This window comes from Arachis ipaensis, chromosome B02 (assembly GCF_000816755.2).
Source record: "Arachis ipaensis cultivar K30076 chromosome B02, Araip1.1, whole genome shotgun sequence".
Lineage (NCBI taxonomy): Eukaryota > Viridiplantae > Streptophyta > Magnoliopsida > Fabales > Fabaceae > Arachis > Arachis ipaensis.
This window is the reverse complement of record NC_029786.2, coordinates 74752280-74769498: the sequence shown is the minus strand read 5'-3', so window position 1 is coordinate 74769498 and position 17219 is coordinate 74752280. Positions and strand designations below refer to the sequence as shown.

At 43.4% G+C, this 17219-nt stretch overlaps 1 long non-coding RNA gene across 1 annotated transcript; it reads right to left on the bottom strand.

Annotated features, from left to right (window-relative positions):
- Positions 2406-12848, bottom strand: LOC110267826. The gene is made up of 2 exons (XR_002355764.1): positions 12805-12848; positions 2406-2540 (listed from the first exon to the last, which is right to left on the bottom strand). It is a non-coding gene; the product is annotated as an uncharacterized LOC110267826 (long non-coding RNA).

Genomic DNA, 17219 nt, shown 5'->3' with positions numbered 1-17219 from the left:
CGCGGCAGGATCAAAGCGCATACTTCAACACAAACTAACCTGAGAAGAATACCTAGTGTTCCTGATGTGAGGATTATCGTCGGTTAGGAATTTCACAAAATAATTCCGTTGATAGTATAGTTCCAAGCCAACAAGTAACGCTCAATCAAAGTTTAATTTGTTTGTCACGAGTGCAAACCCAATAAAATAACCGAAGTATTTAAACCTCGGGTCGTCTCTCAAAGGAATTACAGTGAGGTGTGCACATTATTGGTTATGGTATTCAAGTGGTTGGGTTGGTAAAAAAGGGCAAGAAACTAAACCAAACAATTAAAGATAACAACTACTAAAAAGAGGCATTCATGGTAAGGATTGAGAATATAGGCTTTCTATCCTAGTCATTAATTATATTAGAATAATTATCAAGAGCTAATCCTATTTAGTCATCTCCAACATTGGAAGAAGGTATAATGTTATCTTCACATGAGAGAAAGTCAAATAAGACTAGTTAATCTCAATCCAAAAGTCCTAATCAACTTACTAATTGAATTAGCAAGAGATTAGAGTCAATAGAGACAATATTAATTAACAACTCTAGATCACCAACATAAGTTGGGTATTAATGACTTAAGATTACCTAATTTCTCTTTTCAAGCCAAGAATGCTAAAAAAACTATTCTAACATCCAACCAAATATTTTGTCAAACATTTGGAAGGCATAAAAGGAAAATTTGTTAAATTGCAAGAAATATAAATTCTACAACTATCCAATTGCAAGGGAACAATAACAACTCAATTAAATAATAAAAGAACATAAAACATAAATTGTATTAAATGAAAATCAAAGTAACAAGAGTTCTCATAAACATAAAAGAGGCTCAAGGGGAAATTAACAAGAAAACTAAGAAGAACAAAGATATAAGAATAAGAAATTGTAAAGAAAACAAGATGAAAACAAGAATTAAAACCTAAATTAAAGAGAGTTTAACCTAATTCTAACATAATTCTAGAGAGAAGAAGGAGATTCTCTCTCTAGAAACTACCTAAAGCATGGTCCTTAATCTCATCTAATTACTTCCCCTTTGACCCATCTTGAATTCTGCATCAAGTAGCCTCTGAAATGAGTTGGATTTGGGCCTGGAAAGCTCATAAATCGCTCCTAGTGAATTCACTTTAATGAGGTCACGTGCCTCTTGTCATGCGCGTGTGTGGATGACGCGTGCACGTCGCTGGCAAATTTCCTCCTCACGCGTACGCGTGGGTGACGCGTGCGCGTGGTCTTGAATTCTCCAAATGCTCATTTCTTCATGAATTCTCCACTTTGCATGCTTTTCTCTTCACTTCTTCCATCCAATACTTGCCTTATGAACCTGAAATCACTCAACAAATATATCAAGGTATGGAATGGAATTAAAGTGACTTAAATTTAGCTATTTTAAGGCCTAAAAAGCATGTTTTCACACTTAAGCACAAATTAGGGAGAATTACAAAACCATGCTATTTCATTGAATAAATATGGGATAAGTTGATAAAATCCCCTAAATTAAGTACAAGATAAACCACGAAATTGGAGTTTATCAGTTCCTAAACTTAACAATTACCATTAAAAAAAAAAAAAAAAGGAAAGAAGGAGTTTAGAAGAACTATTCCTTGCATGTTATAATTTAGCCCTGTATGCATCATGCCCAACAACCACACCACAAGAAGTGACGATGCTAGATATTTTAACTCACGATGCATGATTTATTATAATTAGTTGAAAGTAATAAGGGGAAACACTCTTGTAAAAAAAAAAACAAAATTGTTAAACTTTAAGGAATTAGATAGTAATTCACAGCAAACACAGATCGAATCTTCTAAGTAATTCCTAAAATACTGACATCAGAGATCATAGAGAACAACATGATGATGAAGAAGATTAAAGCATACATTCGCCAAAAATAGGGGAAGATTAAACTAGCTACAAGAGAAACCGCGAACCAGAACCCAAACCGAAACCATTACAAAAACACATTCAAGAAAATCTACCAAAGGATAAGTTAAGATTGGGTACAAGAAAAAGAACAGGAGTAGTAAGAAGCGGCAAAGGACGCATGATCACAAAAATCAGAAGAGACAATTACACAGAGGACAAAGATGACATTCCTATAGGCCTTTGATAGAGCCACAATTTGTACAAATAGGCGCGCTTCTATTTATACAATTATGATCCTACCACAGGACACTTGCTCCATATTACAGAGATTAAACCTAAGCTCCGATACCACTTTGTCACAGCCCAAAGTGAGCCATGACTGGCGCTCAGGAAAATAGTTCCCTAGCAAGTCTAACAGATTTGAATATAAGATAAATACGAAGGTTACAAATATTTTTGATAAATTTATAGTTTCTAGAATAAATAATTACAAATATATTTTTAATAAAAATAAAATAAATAAATATGGATGGATCCTGCCTATGACATATGGAGCAGATGACGTCTAAGAATTCAACAAAGAATAGATACCCATTGCAGATCATTACTCTTGAATAGAAAGACTCACATAATCATACATTTATTCCTAAAAAATATCTTTTAAAAAAAAATAGAGTGAGTCTTGCAACCCAGTGACTAGACAGTACATCTATAATTCACATGAGACCATATAAATATTATCATAAAAATAATTTTATTTAGAAAATAATAATTTGTATAAATATGTGAATCAATAAGGGAATTCTCATACAGAAATAAAATCAAATAATCCACACTTGGGCAGCTCCACTCTAAGGGTAGCCCTTTCCTCTCGTGTGTCCGTACGGAAAACAGATCCAATGTGTGGCTTACATGTTAGGCTAGCAACGCCCCTACTAGCTGAGGTCTGAGCCAGATGCATCTAGGTTAACTTCATAACCGCCGTTAACTACGTTTTTCTAATACGAGCCTCCCAAACCAATTCAAAACATGTGTTCGTTACCTGGGGTCCACGGGTTGTCGGTAGGTGATGATTGAGAGAGTGAGGGAGGTTCCGAGCGGGCGCAGAGTGAAGGCTGGCAACGTCGGAGGGCGGACGGAGCGGGGGGTGGCCACCTGCAAGGACACTCCGACGATCAAGTCAGAGTCCGTACTAGGGGTGGCAGAGTTATGTAAGGATGTGACGTACCTCGGGGGGAGAGCTGTCCCCCTTTTATATGCTGTGCTGGGTGGGCCTAATAGGGGCCTAGCCCATTGGTTGAGGAGTAAAGTTGTCATCCTCCACATGTGCGGGTCGTCCGTACTTGGAGCCGGTACTCGGGGTGCCGATCCTAAGGGTTCCGACCCGGGTGGTGACGCGTTTAGCGCGGTGAGTTGATCTCCCTCTGGGTCGGGCGTGGTTGACCGACCCGCGGAGACCGGTTGTAGCTTCTTGGGTCTGGGCGGGGTGGTGCCCCGACCCGGCGACTTCCTGGGCTAGTTTGGTAACCCATAACAGTGCCCCTAACACGCCTGCCTCGAGATTTGGTGCTCGTGGTTGGGCGCGTTTGTCTTTTGCTGGAATGGTGAGATTTCTTCCTTTCTCGGTAGCTCGTTGGTGGCGTTTTGTTTCTCGCGTGCTTGGTGGTTTCAGTTTTTGTGTTGCTTTCTTGGTTTTGGCGCCTGGGCATTAAATGCCCATCATTTCATTGATTTGAATTTTGGGCGAAATGTCAAACGTGCCCATGTCTTTTGGCGTTCTTCCTCGGCAGTTACTTTCTCCTTTTATTATTTTTATTTCCTAACCCTCTCTTCTCTTTATTATTTCCCTTTTTCTTTCTCTCTTTCTTCCTACGCTGCTGCTGCTCCTTGTTCCTATCAACGCCGCTGTTTCAAGCATTCTTGCTCCCCGTTCCCACTTTGCAGGTCCTGCTTCTCTTGGTAAGCTCTCATAGCCTCTTTCTTTTTGGTTATTTCTCCTTATCTTTTGTGCATTTGCTTCGTGTATGTTTGGGTCTTCCTTTCTTTCTAGAGGGGGTGCCACTGGATTTCGCATTTTTGGGTCTTTCTAGATTTTGTTCATGTTTCTGGGTTTTCTTGGGTTTTTGTTCGTGGTTCTGGGTTTTCCTGGGTTAGTATGCCAGGGGTTAGGGAGAGGTTTATAGTTTTTCTTTCGCTTTCTTGTTTTGAGGGTTCCCGACCTCCCATGTTGACTAAGTGGTGCCCCCGCTGTAGGTATGGACGATCGTGTCGCTTCCTCGAGTCAGGCCCAGCGCCCTTTGGCTGACTTCATCGACCATTATGCTTGGGTTTCCTTCGATGTGAAGGATACTCCTTCTAAGATGACCAATGAGGGTCTCCAGAAGCTACGACAATCCGGGCTCTTATGTGGAGGGGATCCCGAGGAGGCGTTTTACCAGGTCTATGTCCCTGCTGGTCGGGAGCGTGTCTGCCACAAGAATCTGGCTTCTCCACGAGTTGTCGATTGGCTGTGGGTTTACGATCCTATGTTCATGACTTTGGGGCTTCGTTTACCCTTTTCTCCTTTTGTTATGAGTTTACTGAATCGCTGCGACGTCACTCCGTCGCAACTTCACCCGAATAGTTGGGCCTCTATTCGGTGCTTTGAGATGGTTTGCGAGTACCTCGAGCTGCCGCTTTCAGTGAACGTCTTCCTTTATCTCTTCTTGCTCATGAAACCTTCTAGCCAGGGGAAGGCTAAGAAGGGTTACATGTCTTTTAGAGCCCAACAGGGGCGTAGAATCTTTGGCCTATTTGAAGATTCTTTCCATGGTTTTAAGTCTACCTTCTTCAAGGTTAGACCGATTAAAGATTACTAGCCTTTTTGGCTTACGGCTGAGGGAGCTCGGCGGATCCCGACCTACTGGAGTTTTGGTGCGGGATCCGATTATCTTAATAAGGTGTCTTATGACTGGCTGAGCTCGGAAGAACGGAACATTGCTGATATACTTTTGGCCATTTTTGGTGAAAAGAACCTTAATCCTCGCATGTTAATGGGGGACCGGGAGGCCGTTCGATCGTATGTTGGTGGGTTTTTCCTCCTTGTAGCTCTTTTGTGTTTTATTTTTCTACTGTTGACGCCTTTCTTCCTTTTTGTTTGCAGTTACTATGGCTAGTGGCAATAAGACTTTGGCTGACCTGATGAACCTCATTAAAGGTAATGAGGAAGGTGAAGGTGACTTCCCGCCTACTCCCTCGGCGAGTCAGGAGCACGGGGATATTGAGGAAGCTAGTGGTCGGATAGGTGGGCCTGATCCGGCTCACCAAGAAAATGTTATTTCTCCCGAGGAGCTTGAGGAGGCTACCGGCGTGGAAACGGAGATCTTTGAGGAGGATTTTGGTGATGATGAGCTGAGGGCCGTAGGTAACCCTAAGAAGAGGAAGAGGGATTCCGGGAAAGCCCTCTCGGTTATGGAGAAGAACTTTGATGCTGGGGGTTTTATTGAGTCCCATTTGCTTCCCGGTACTGAGTCGTATTTCCACGAAGCCGACCTCTCCGGTCAAGCTAGGTGGATTTATCGTAGTCTCCTTCGTGCTGCTGCTATTGCCAAGAAGGTGGAGCCCATCCTGGGTAACTATCATGCCATGGAGGTGAAGCTTCGAAACTCCCAAAAAGATTTGACAGATTCATGATCTCGGGAGGAGTCTCTGAAGACTAAGTTGGCTGATCGTGAGAGGAAGGCTGAGGAGGATGCCAAGGAGATTAACAGGCTGGTATATCGGGATATGGCTTTAATGAAGGACCTGAATGCCTCTCGTGGTGAGACTGTGGCCATGAAGAAGAGGGTTGAGGAATTGGAAGAGAAGCTGAAGTTGGCTGAGAGTTCGGCGGAGGCGGTTGCTCGGGATATGGCTGCCTTGAAGAAGAGGAACAAAGATCTTGCGAAGGGAGCTCGCGAAGCTGTTAAGCTGACTGAGGAAGGGATAAAGCTCCAGGTGGCAGTACTGGCTCCCGACCTTGACCTCTCTCAGGTTGGTGCGATGAAGACTGTGGAGGGTGGGAAGATTGTTGACATCCTTTGAATTATTTGGATATTCCTGTCTTGTTTTACTTTTTGTTTGTAATATTTATCATTTCGGGCTTGCTGGTAGGCGCCCTTTGGTTGTATTTGAACACTTTTTGCTTGTGCTCGTGCTATTTGGCATTTATCGGATTTTGTTCGGGCCGTCGTGGCCTTTGCTCTTTATTTCGCTTGCTCGGGCCGTCATGGCATTTTGCTTAATCCGTTTATTATGATACTACTTTGAGCCGTTTATTTTTGGTCCCTTATGGTTCCCGGGGTGATCAGTCCTGGGTTACCGTTGGGTCGACCGTTTTGTTTCTTTTCGTTGCGCTTTTGTTTTGAGACTTGGGAGAGAGTGAACTTGCAAAAGATAAGCTTATCATATTGTCAGACAAGGAAATATGTAATGCATAAACAAATTCAAGCGAAAGAAGATATTCGTGTGAAACATAAAAGGAGAACGTAAAAGCGAAACATGGGGATGGGGATTGGGGTTGTGTGATCGCCCCTTCTTACGAGTAGAACCTTCTGAGGTTCGCCATGTTCCATGTCCTCGGTACTTCGTTCCCATTTAACCTTTCTAGTTTGTAACCCCCTTTGCCGAGGACTTCTTTTATTCTGTAAGGTCCTTCCCAGTTTGCGGCTAGCTTGCCTTCTCCTGGTGTTGGGGGTCCTATGTGGTTTCGTCGTAGGACCAGGTCGCCTTCTCCCAAGTTTCTTTTCAATACTTTGCCATTGTATCTGAGGGCCACTCTCTGCTTGATTGCTGCTTCTGCTAGGTGCGCCATTTGCCTTGTCTCGTCGGCTAGGTCTTTTTCAACTGCCTCGCTACCCCCTCCGAGGAGCAGCCTCAGACTTGGTTCCCCGACCTCGACTGGGATGACAGCGTTGACCCCGTATGTGAGTCGGAAGGGGGTTTCTCCGGTGGATGATTGGGGGGTGGTCCTGTACGACCATAGTACTGGGGCTAATTCCTCTGCCCATGAGCCTTTCTTTCCCTCAAGTCACTTTTTCAGCCCCTTTAGGATAACTTTGTTGGCTGCTTCGACTTGGCCGTTGGTTTGAGGGTGTTCGACTGAGGAGAACTTTTGCTTAATCCCTAGTCCTTCTAAGAACCCTTTGAACTTCTTGTCGGTGAATTGGGTCTCGTTGTCCGATATGACGGTTTCCGGTATCCCGAACCTTGTGACCACTTGTTTCCACATGAACTTTTGGCAGTTCGCTGCAGATATACTGGCTAGTGGTTCTGCTTCTACCCACTTGGTGTAATAATCTATGGCCACTATAAGTACTTCACCTGCCCGGGTCCTGGTGGGAATGGTCCTAGGAGGTCGACTCCCCATTGGGCGAAAGGTCGGGGGGCCATCATTAGATTGAGCTCCTCTGGAGGTGCTTTGTGGAAGTTGGTATTCTCCTGGCACTTTTTACATTTCTTCACGAACTTCTGGGCATCTGACATCATTGTAGGCCAGTAGTATCCCGCCCTGATGATTTTTCTTGCTAGAGATCTTCCCCCGATGTGGTGACCACAACACCCTTCGTGTACCTCCCTTAGGACGTAGTCCGTCTGGTCGGGGCATAAGCATTTTAGTAGTGGTTGGTGGAGCCCTCTCTTGTATAGCTGCCCCTGTATGATTGTGTATTTAAGAGCTTCCCTTTTGACAATCTCCGCCTCTTTTTGGTTGGGAGGTGTTTCTGCGTGCTCCAGATATCGGGAGATAGGGTCCATCCATGAGGGCGGGTTTGGTGCTTGAGCCGTGCACATGATGATCGCAAGTTCCGTTGCTAGCCTTTGGATCAGAGATCTGTTCCCCGTGCCGGGTTTGGTGCTTGCGAGCTTGGAGAGGAGGTCGGCTCGGGCGTTCCTTTCCCTGGGAACGTGCTTGATTGTGACTTCTTCGAAGCTTTTGCATAGTTCTCTTACTTTTTCCAAGTATTTTTGTAGTAGTGCATCCCTGGCTTTGTAGCTGCCGTTTACCTGGGAAGTGACGATTTGGGAGTCGCTGCTCACTTCTATTCTTGATGCTCCGACCTCTTTGGCTAGCATTAACCCTCCAATCAAAGCTTCATACTCAGCTTGGTTGTTTGAGACCGGGAATTCGAACTTGATGGATTGTTCGTATGCTACTCCTGCCGAGTTTTCGAGGATGATCCCGGCCCCTCTAAACGTTTGGTTGGATGCTCCGTCAACGTGGAGCTTCCACCGTGTGCTCGGTACGTCGGGGGCTTCTCCTGTGACTTCAACGAGAAAGTCTGCCATGGCTTGGGCTTTGATTGCTTGCCTTGGTTCATACCGCAAGTCGTATTGGGATAGTTCCACTGCCCATGCCATCATTCTTCCCGCTAGGTCGGGTTTTTGGAGGACTTGTCGGATGGCTTGGTCGGTTCTCAAGATGATTGTGTGCCCTTGGAAGTATTGTTTTAGTCTTCTTGATGAAACCAATAGGGCGTAGGCTAGCTTTTCCAACTTGGTATATCTCGTCTCTGCCCCTTGAAGTGTTTTTCTGATGAAGTATATTGGGCGCTGGGTTTTGTCCTCCTCCCTGACTAGGACTGCTGCCATTGCTTATATGGTCACGGCCAAGTACAGGTACAAGGGCTCGCCTTCTCTGGGTTTGCTGAGCATAGGGGGTTCTGAGATTATCCTCTTGAAATGGTTGAATGCCTCTTCGCATTCCTGGGTCCATTCAAAGGTGATTCCTTTCTTCATCAAGTTGAAGAATGGAATGGCCCTTTCAGCCGAGGCTCCGAGAAACCGGGATAGGGCTGTGAGTTTCCCGGTGAGCCGTTGTACATCTTTGATGCTCCCGAGGCTCATCATTTTGAGGACGGCTTCGCACTTGTCCGGGTTAGCTTCTACTCCTCTCTGGGTTATCATGAATCCCAGGAATTTTTCTACTTCCATGGCGAATGCGCATTTGAGTGGGTTAAGTCGCATTTTGAATTTCCTTAATGCCCAAAAGACGGCCTGGAGGTCGTTTATCAGATTGCTTGGTTATGTTGTTTTTACCAGGATATCGTCGACATACACCTCTACCGTTCTACCGATGAGGTCATGGAAGACTCTGCTCATTAGCCTTTGCTAGGTGGCCCCTGCGTTTTTTAGCCCAAAGGGCATTACCTTGTAGCAGTAGGTGCCTCCTGGTGTTATAAAAGCTGTCTTGTCTTCGTCAGGTCGGTGCATCGGGATTTGGTTGTAGCCGGAGTAGGCATCCATGAAACTGAGATATCGGTACCCCGCTGCTGAGTCTACTAGGGTGTCAATGTTGGGGAGGGGAAAGGAGTCTTTTGGACATGCTTTGTTCAAGTCAGAGTAGTCTACGCACATTCCCATTTCCCACTGGCTTTCTTGACTAGGATAACATTGGACAGCCATGTTGAGTATTCGAGTTCTTTGATGAACCCTGCTTCCAGCAGCCCTGCTGTTTGCTTAGCGACTTCTTCCGCCCTTTCCTGCGACATCTTCCTTCGCCGCTGGGCTACCGGTTTGGCTTCCGATTTTATGACTAGTCGGTGGGACATGACCTCGGGATCTAGCCCTGGCATGTCTGATGGGGTCCACGCAAAAAGGTCGCTGTTTGCTCTCACGACCTCTATGAGGGGACCTTTGAGTTCATGGGGTAGGTTTCTGTTAATGAAGGTGAATTGTTCTACCGACTTCCCTATCTAGAATTTTTCCATGTCCTCTTCTGGTTCAGGTCTTGGTTTGTCCTCCACCCTGACGTCCAGATCTGCTAGGAACACGCCAGCTGCCTTTTTGGATTCTTTCCTTAAGGAGAGACTGGCGCTGTCGCAGGCGACTGCCGTTTCTAGGTCTCCCCTTACGGAACCAACCGATCCCTTGTCCATTACGAACTTCATTGTTAGGTATTTTGTGCATATTACAGCTGAGAATTCGTTGATGGTTTTCCTTCCTAGGATGATGTTATAGGCGGTGGAGTCTCTAAGGACTACGAAGTCTGCCATAACCGATTTCCTGGCGTCGCTAGTTCCTAGGCTGATCGAGAGAGAGATCGTTCCGTCGGGTCTTATGTAGTTATCACCAAGTCCCATGACTCCATGTTGATGGCTTTTGAGGTCGGATTCCTTGAGCCCCATTGCGTCGAACACGTTTCTGAATAGGATATTCGAATCGGCTCCTGTGTCGACGAGGATGCGTCTGACCAGCCCTATCCCGACCATCGCTGTGGCTACCATGGGAGGATTTTTGGGGAGGTCCTTGAACCATATGTCTTCTGGACCAAATGATATTGTTGGGAGTCTCTTGTTGGTGGTGGGGCTATCCGTCGAGATGGAGAGCACCCGGGAGTCCTTTCTTGTTCCTGACTTAGATTTGGAGGGACTGTCTCGTCCGACCACAATATTAACCACGAAAGTTGGGGGATTGCTGGCATCCCCTGTGGGTTCTTGTCTAGGTTTGACTGCCCGATTTCGGTCTCCCTCGGAGCGCTCTCTCTCTTGTCTCCTTGGTTCCCTGATAAGTCGGGAGAATTCGCTCAGTTTCCCTTCTCTGATGGCCTGTTCCAAGGCATCCTTGAGGTCAAAGCAGTCTTGTGTTTTGTGATTAAACCCTTTGTGGTAATCGCAGTAAAGGCTCTTGTTGCCTCCCGTTCTCTCCTTCAGGGGTCTGGGTCTGGTTAGGATTCTCTTCTCTGCGATTTGCTGGTAGACTTCCACTATGGGTGCCGTAAGTGACGTGTAGTTCATGAACCTTCCTACCCGTGGTTGCTTGGGTGGCTTGTTTAGGATGCCATCTCTGGGGGCTTCCTTGTATCGCTCGGTTTGATGTGTCTGCCGTGTTTGCGGGTTGGCGGGCTGCCATTTATTGGCTGCCATAACCTGGCTGACCTCCTCGTCATTGATGTACTCTTTGGCTATGCTCTGGATTTCCTGCATGGTCCATACAGGCTTGGTTGTTAGGTGTTTCCTAAAGTCTTCATTCAGCAGGCCGTTTGTTAGGCATAGGCTAGCGACTGAGTCCGTGAGGCCATCAATTTCTAGACATTCATCGTTAAACCTATCCAGGAATTTTCTGGTCGGCTCACCGGGTTTTTGGGTAACCCCTAACAAGTTAATTGGGTGCTTTGCTTTGGCTATGCGTGTCGTAAACCGTGCTAGAAACTTCTGGGATATGTCTGCGAAGGCCGTGATGGATCCCTACGGGAGGGTGTTGAACCATTGGATCGCCGGGCCGGCTAGTGTTACGGGAAACGCCCGGCACCTGACTGCGTCGCCTTCTCCTTCCAGATTCATTCTTGCTTCAAAAGCTGTGACGTGTTCCTGGGGGTCCTTGGTCCCATCATATCTCATGTCCGTTGGCTTGTCAAAGTTTCTCGGGAGCCGGACTTTGAGAATTGAGGGGTGAAAAGGGGTTGCCCCCATGACGATGGGGTTTTCTTGTCTCCGGGTCTCCTCTTTCTGGGACCCCCAACGGCTTTCTGACTTGCGTCGAGTGGTTCTGGAGGTCACTTGTGTGCGTGTCTCTTCGTGCCTTGTTAGGCTTCTTCCTTGGCTATCGCGTGCACGAGAGGGAGAGCGGGTGCGGGCATGGGACTGGCTAGCACCTCTGTGTGAGCGGCCGGCGTTCCCCTGGGATTGGTCCCTTGCCGCCAACTCCTGCTCAAGGTTCTGTACTCTGTGCCTAAGCTCCTGCATGATCTTGGCGCTGTTGGCTCCTGTTCTCCCAAAGTGGCGGCGTCTCTCGGGGGTCTGGGTATACATTTGGTCGGGCTGGATGGATGGCCTCGGGTGCTCGGCATCACGGGCCGTTGAGCTCGCTCTGCTCAAACGGGCTCCGCCTCCTTCGCGGAGCTCCTCCGAGGTGATGTGTCACTCCATGTTCGCGTCGGGATCCCTACAGATGACGCCAATATTCGTTACCTGGGGTCCACGGGTTGTCGGATCCCACAGACGGCGCCAATGTTCGTTACCTGGGGTCCACGGGTTGTCGGTAGGTGATGATTGAGAGAGTGAGGGAGGTCCCGAGCGGGCGCAAAGCGAAGGCTGGCAACGTCGGAGGGCGGACGGAGCGGGGGTGGCCACCTGCAAGGACACTCTGACAATCAAGTCAGAGTCCGTACTAGGGGTGGCAGCGTTATGTAAGGATGTGACGTACCTCGGGGGGAGAGCTGTCCCCCTTTTATATGCTGTGCTGGGTGGGCCTAATAGGGGCCTAGCCCATTGGTTGAGGAGTAAAGCTGTCATCCTCCACGTGTGCGGGTCGTCCGTACTTGGAGCCGGTACTCGGGGTGCCGATCCTAAGGGTTCTGACCCGGGTGGTGACGTGTTTAGCGCGGTGAGTTGATCTCCCTCTGGGTCGGGCGTAGCTGACCGACCCGCGGAGACCAGTTGTAGCTTCTTAGGTCTGGGCGGGGTGGTGCCCCGACCCGGCGACTTCCTGGGCTGGTTTGGCAGCCCGTAACAACATGTAATTTCGAATATAATCAATTCTACAGTCTTTCAAACATACAAGGTATCAAATCAAATAAAATCAAATAATACTTTCTCATCCAATCCTTTCCAATCATATTTTCTCAATCTTAAGGCATTTCAAACATATTTCACAATTTTAAAATAAGTGAGTACCAAAAAATACTTTAATGCTTCAAAAATAGATATTCAAGTAAAATCAAACATTTTGGAATAATGCAAAACTTCATCAAAAAAAATATATATGGTCTCATGTATAGTTCCGAAAGTATAAACTTCATAAAAATGAATTATTTAATTCTAATAAATCAATTACTCTAATCAATTTAAAATTATTCAAGGCAAAGATAGTGAGTATAATTCAAAGATCATAATAGATATATATCAAAATAATTATAGATGCACAATCAAACAATTATAAATGTAAAGCCTACTCACAAATTGGTCTCAAGGGACCGAGGAGACCAAACCAGGAGTTCCAAAATAAAATGCGAAGAAGGTTGAAGTAGACTGGAATGAAAGAGCATGAATTTTTGGGCCGGGGCAGTAGAAAGTTGCGGCTGCGACAACATAAGCTTTATTCCTACCAATATATGCACAAATCAAGATAGCAATGACAACATCATCGCTGGCAGCCCTAGTTGCAACAACATGGGACAACCACAGTAAAAATGATAGCAAATCCAACAAGAGCAAAGGCAGAAAGGGAATCAAGATAGGACAGAGTCAATAATAGAGCTTTACAGCAAGACAAGGCAGAACAAGATTAGTCTTACCAAAGGAAACAAGGGGATGGAGCATCGGCAGCTCCGATAATCCTCACCGGCAAGGACAGAACCGGCAGAAGCAAAGCGAAGCTAGGGCAAACTTGCAGAGTTTCCGACGGTGGCTGCGGCGATGTCAGTGTGGTTCTTGGCGACCAGAGGCGCGGTGCTGCAGCCTGCAACAACGGCAGAGGCGTACCAGCTCCCCCTCCTCGGGAGACTCTCCTCTCTCTGACCATTGTGTTTCTCTCTCCTCTGCGAGCTCCTCTCTCTCTCTTCAAAGCCCCATACCTGCAACCGTGACGGCAACGACGAAGTTCCCCTTCCAATGGCAGGGACAAACTCCAGGGGTGACGACGAGGACGGCGGGACAGCACCTCCTCCCTCGCACTTCTTCCTTTCTCCTTCTCCCATTCCCTGTTTTGATCTCATTCTCCCTCTCCCTTCCTCCCCTCTCTTCGCCCCGATCATCACTCTCTCTGCTTCTCCTGTGTGTGCTCATAGCATGTGAGGTGAGAGTTGAGAGTGTTGTTAATTTTAATAAAAATAGAGGATAGAATAGTAATTGAAAATTAAAATTAATTATTTTGGAATATCCTTTATTTATAAACCCATCAATTAGTTTTAATTAGATATTCTAATTTAAAAAAAAATTAGAGATAATTTAATTAATTTTCTTAGTTCATAAAAATAAATTTAAATATCTTTAATAAAATGATTTCTATAATAAAAAAAAAATAAGAGGTGTTATATTATTTTTTTCTGAAATTAAAACTTTTGGAGGTGAATGGCAGCCTAACACATTAAAAAAAATCTGTAAAAACATTTCACGCAATTTTTTTATTACGAAAGTCTTGGTAGTTTGGAAACCATCGAACTTTTGGAAATTTAGTTGAGTTATTAAAGATTGATTTTATGAATTTAAGGGTTATTATTTTTTGAAACAATAGTTATACAACCAAGTGATTTAGCTAACCAAGTTCAATAAAGTGATTTATATATTTGTGTCGCTAATGTGTAACAGACTTTTAACGTAAAAGGCTTCTTTCTCTGCATTTTTTTGCATTTCTCTGCTACTTCTTCTCCTCCTCTTCCTCCTCATTTTTTCTTATTTTTTCTCATTTTTCTCTTTCATTATCGCCGTCGTCACTACCACCACACCACCGACTCCTCCTCATCCTCCTTTTTCTTTTTTCATTTGAATTTCTTCAATCTCCTCCTCCTCATCAAAATTAAATCTAGAATGTATCAAAATTACATAATGATGACGATACACAAACAAACCCAGAATGCATCAAAATTAAATCTAGAATATACTGAAATTACATAATAATGGCGATACACAAACAAACTCGGTTCAAAATAAATGCAACTTATTTAAATTCAGAATGCATTGAACTTACTTAATGATGACGACACACAAACAAACTCACTTCAAAACAATCACAGACCAAGTGCACCTTATTTAAATCCAGAATGAACCGAAATCACTTAATGATAATTCAAAAATCCTCCTTCTTCATTATCGTCATCATCTTTTTCTTTTCTTATTTATCTTCTCCTACTTGTTTTAACTTCTCATTATTATTCTCATTTTCTTTCTTAACAAGAATAAAAATAAGAAAAAAGTCAAACAAAAAAATACATAATGCTACAAAATCAGTAAAAAGAGAAAGAACCTACATTCATTCAACTAAATCATATTACAATACACATGTTCATTCAAGTTTAATATGAGAAGCAATGTTCCTAAAAAAAATAAGAGCAAAAGAAAAAAGAAAGAAAGAGAAAAGAATATAAAGAAAAAATGCAACATTAAAAAAGATATTTTTGTATCTTTGTAGCAAAATTTTAATGTCAAAACTAAAAAATATGTATGTTATTATTAAGAAATTTTTCTTGATTTTACACGCATGCTGTGTGAGTGAATTTTGTTGAATTTGAACCAATTTGATTGGACTTGCCCACTTGATTACCAAAAAATTTAGATGTGTAGTGAAATTATTTTTGAAATTTATTTAAAAAAGAATATTAAAATACAATTTATGACAAACTGAATTTAATTAGTAAGAGTTCTTGAATATTATTTCAAATAATTGAGCATTGCAAGTGATTTGAAATTTAAAATTGAAGTGATTACAGGATAAAGGAAATTGAAACATTAATCCATTTATTTTAAGATTTAATGCTCCATTTATATAGATTAAATTAAATGAAGTGAAGTCTCCTAATTTCCTAAATGAAAGTAATTATTCGAACTCAGTTGTGATCCAAGGAGTAAAATTCCATGGTAATTTAGAACAATTTCCTTCAACAACATCTAATCCTTATTTCTAATTTTTCTTTTAATTTTTATAGAAAATCCTAAACTACTCTTACCTTTAATTATGCATGTGGATTTTTTGGCTTGATGATATTGAATTTTATTCTTGACAAGGATAGTAGTTCTATTCTGCTTGTTCATTGTTATTGATATTTTGTAGGAACGATAGTTTTATTCTTCTCATGATAAAAAAGGTGGTTTTGTCCTGCTCATAATATGACGATGATGATTCATATGTCCATCATAACTCGGTTACACATTATAGTTTGGCTATAAATATTATAGATCGATTATCACTAACAAACATCAAATAAATATCAAAACGCTCTGATATGCCATTATTCCTCATTAAAGTAAATTACTCGGGAACATAATTATTGATACTTCATCCCAAATATAAAAAGCAGGTAGGACATTTGATTTAGGACTTACTTTTTGAGTACAAAACTTATAATTCACTCACTGAATTGAGCGTCAGAGTATCTTTTTGCAGGTGCCCACCCTTTTGTATTCTTGGTACCGAGGTATAACTCATCCCGACAAAAGCTTGGAGGTAATTGCCGGAGAACGAGCTTATACCACAACCAAATCACAGAAGAACAATTGGCGCTCACCGTGGAGCCGAGAAAAAAAACACCTTTTTTTAGGCTCATAAACTTTCAGATTTGTTTAGGGCTGACCAACCTTCCCCGACGCCATCAAAGCTTCTTCGTATGGTAACGGAATTACAACATACTAATCAACGCATGGTAGATGAAAATCAAAGAATGGCGAATCAGATAGCCGAGCTAACCGGGCTCGGATAACTCATAATAATGATCACAACGAACAATCATATGATCAAGAAGCAAATTCCGATTCAACACATGTTTCTGAAACTCAGCAACTAGAGGAGGACCAACCAGCCAATGAAGACGACGAATTGGACAATGCAGTTGGACCATTTACGACAGATGTCATGAATTTTCAATTGCCAAAAAACCTTGCATTACTGATAAAGAGAATTCTTGTATGGTTCGGAATCAATCAAAACTAGAATCAATTCGTTGGTAGCATAGTCTAAACCAACAATGAATTCTCACAATCAAATAATAAATGTCACAAAACAAAATATAAACCGAGAGTATTTAACTCCCGGGTCGTCTTCCCTAGGAGTTAAAATGAAATGTATAATCTTTGGCTATGGAGGAGAGAGCATGGGGAATTGGGAATGAAAGCAAGAGAGCAAAAAATGTACATAGCAAGAAAGTAAATGAACATGCAAGGAATGTGAATGGCAACGCTTGGCAAGAATTGGGTAATCTAGACTTCCTATCCTAGTTGTTGATCACAAACATGGCAATTGTGTGGAAGCAATACAAACTAGTCAATCCTCCTCGAGAATTAGTCAAAAGGTGTAATTGATCTCAATCTATAAGTCCTAGTCAACTCACTAATTACTTAGTGAAAGACTAGCGTTGATGCGCATAAACTAGTTATGCTACGATTTAGGAAATTGCACGATCGGCAAAATTCCTTCCGGCAAGTGCACCGGTTATCCCTGGTTACTTAAATTCTATCCTATTTATACACTTTCTATATTGAGCTTCTGTTGTGTTTCTTGGGCTTTGAGGCCTCTCCCTGCTTTCCTTTTGCCTTGGGTTTATGATCCATAATCTTGATGAGGCTGCTGATCCAAAATCTGTAACATTCATTGAGCCAACTTAGTGATAATCAAATAATGACACATGACTCAATAAATTGAAATTTCAGACTCATCAATCCTT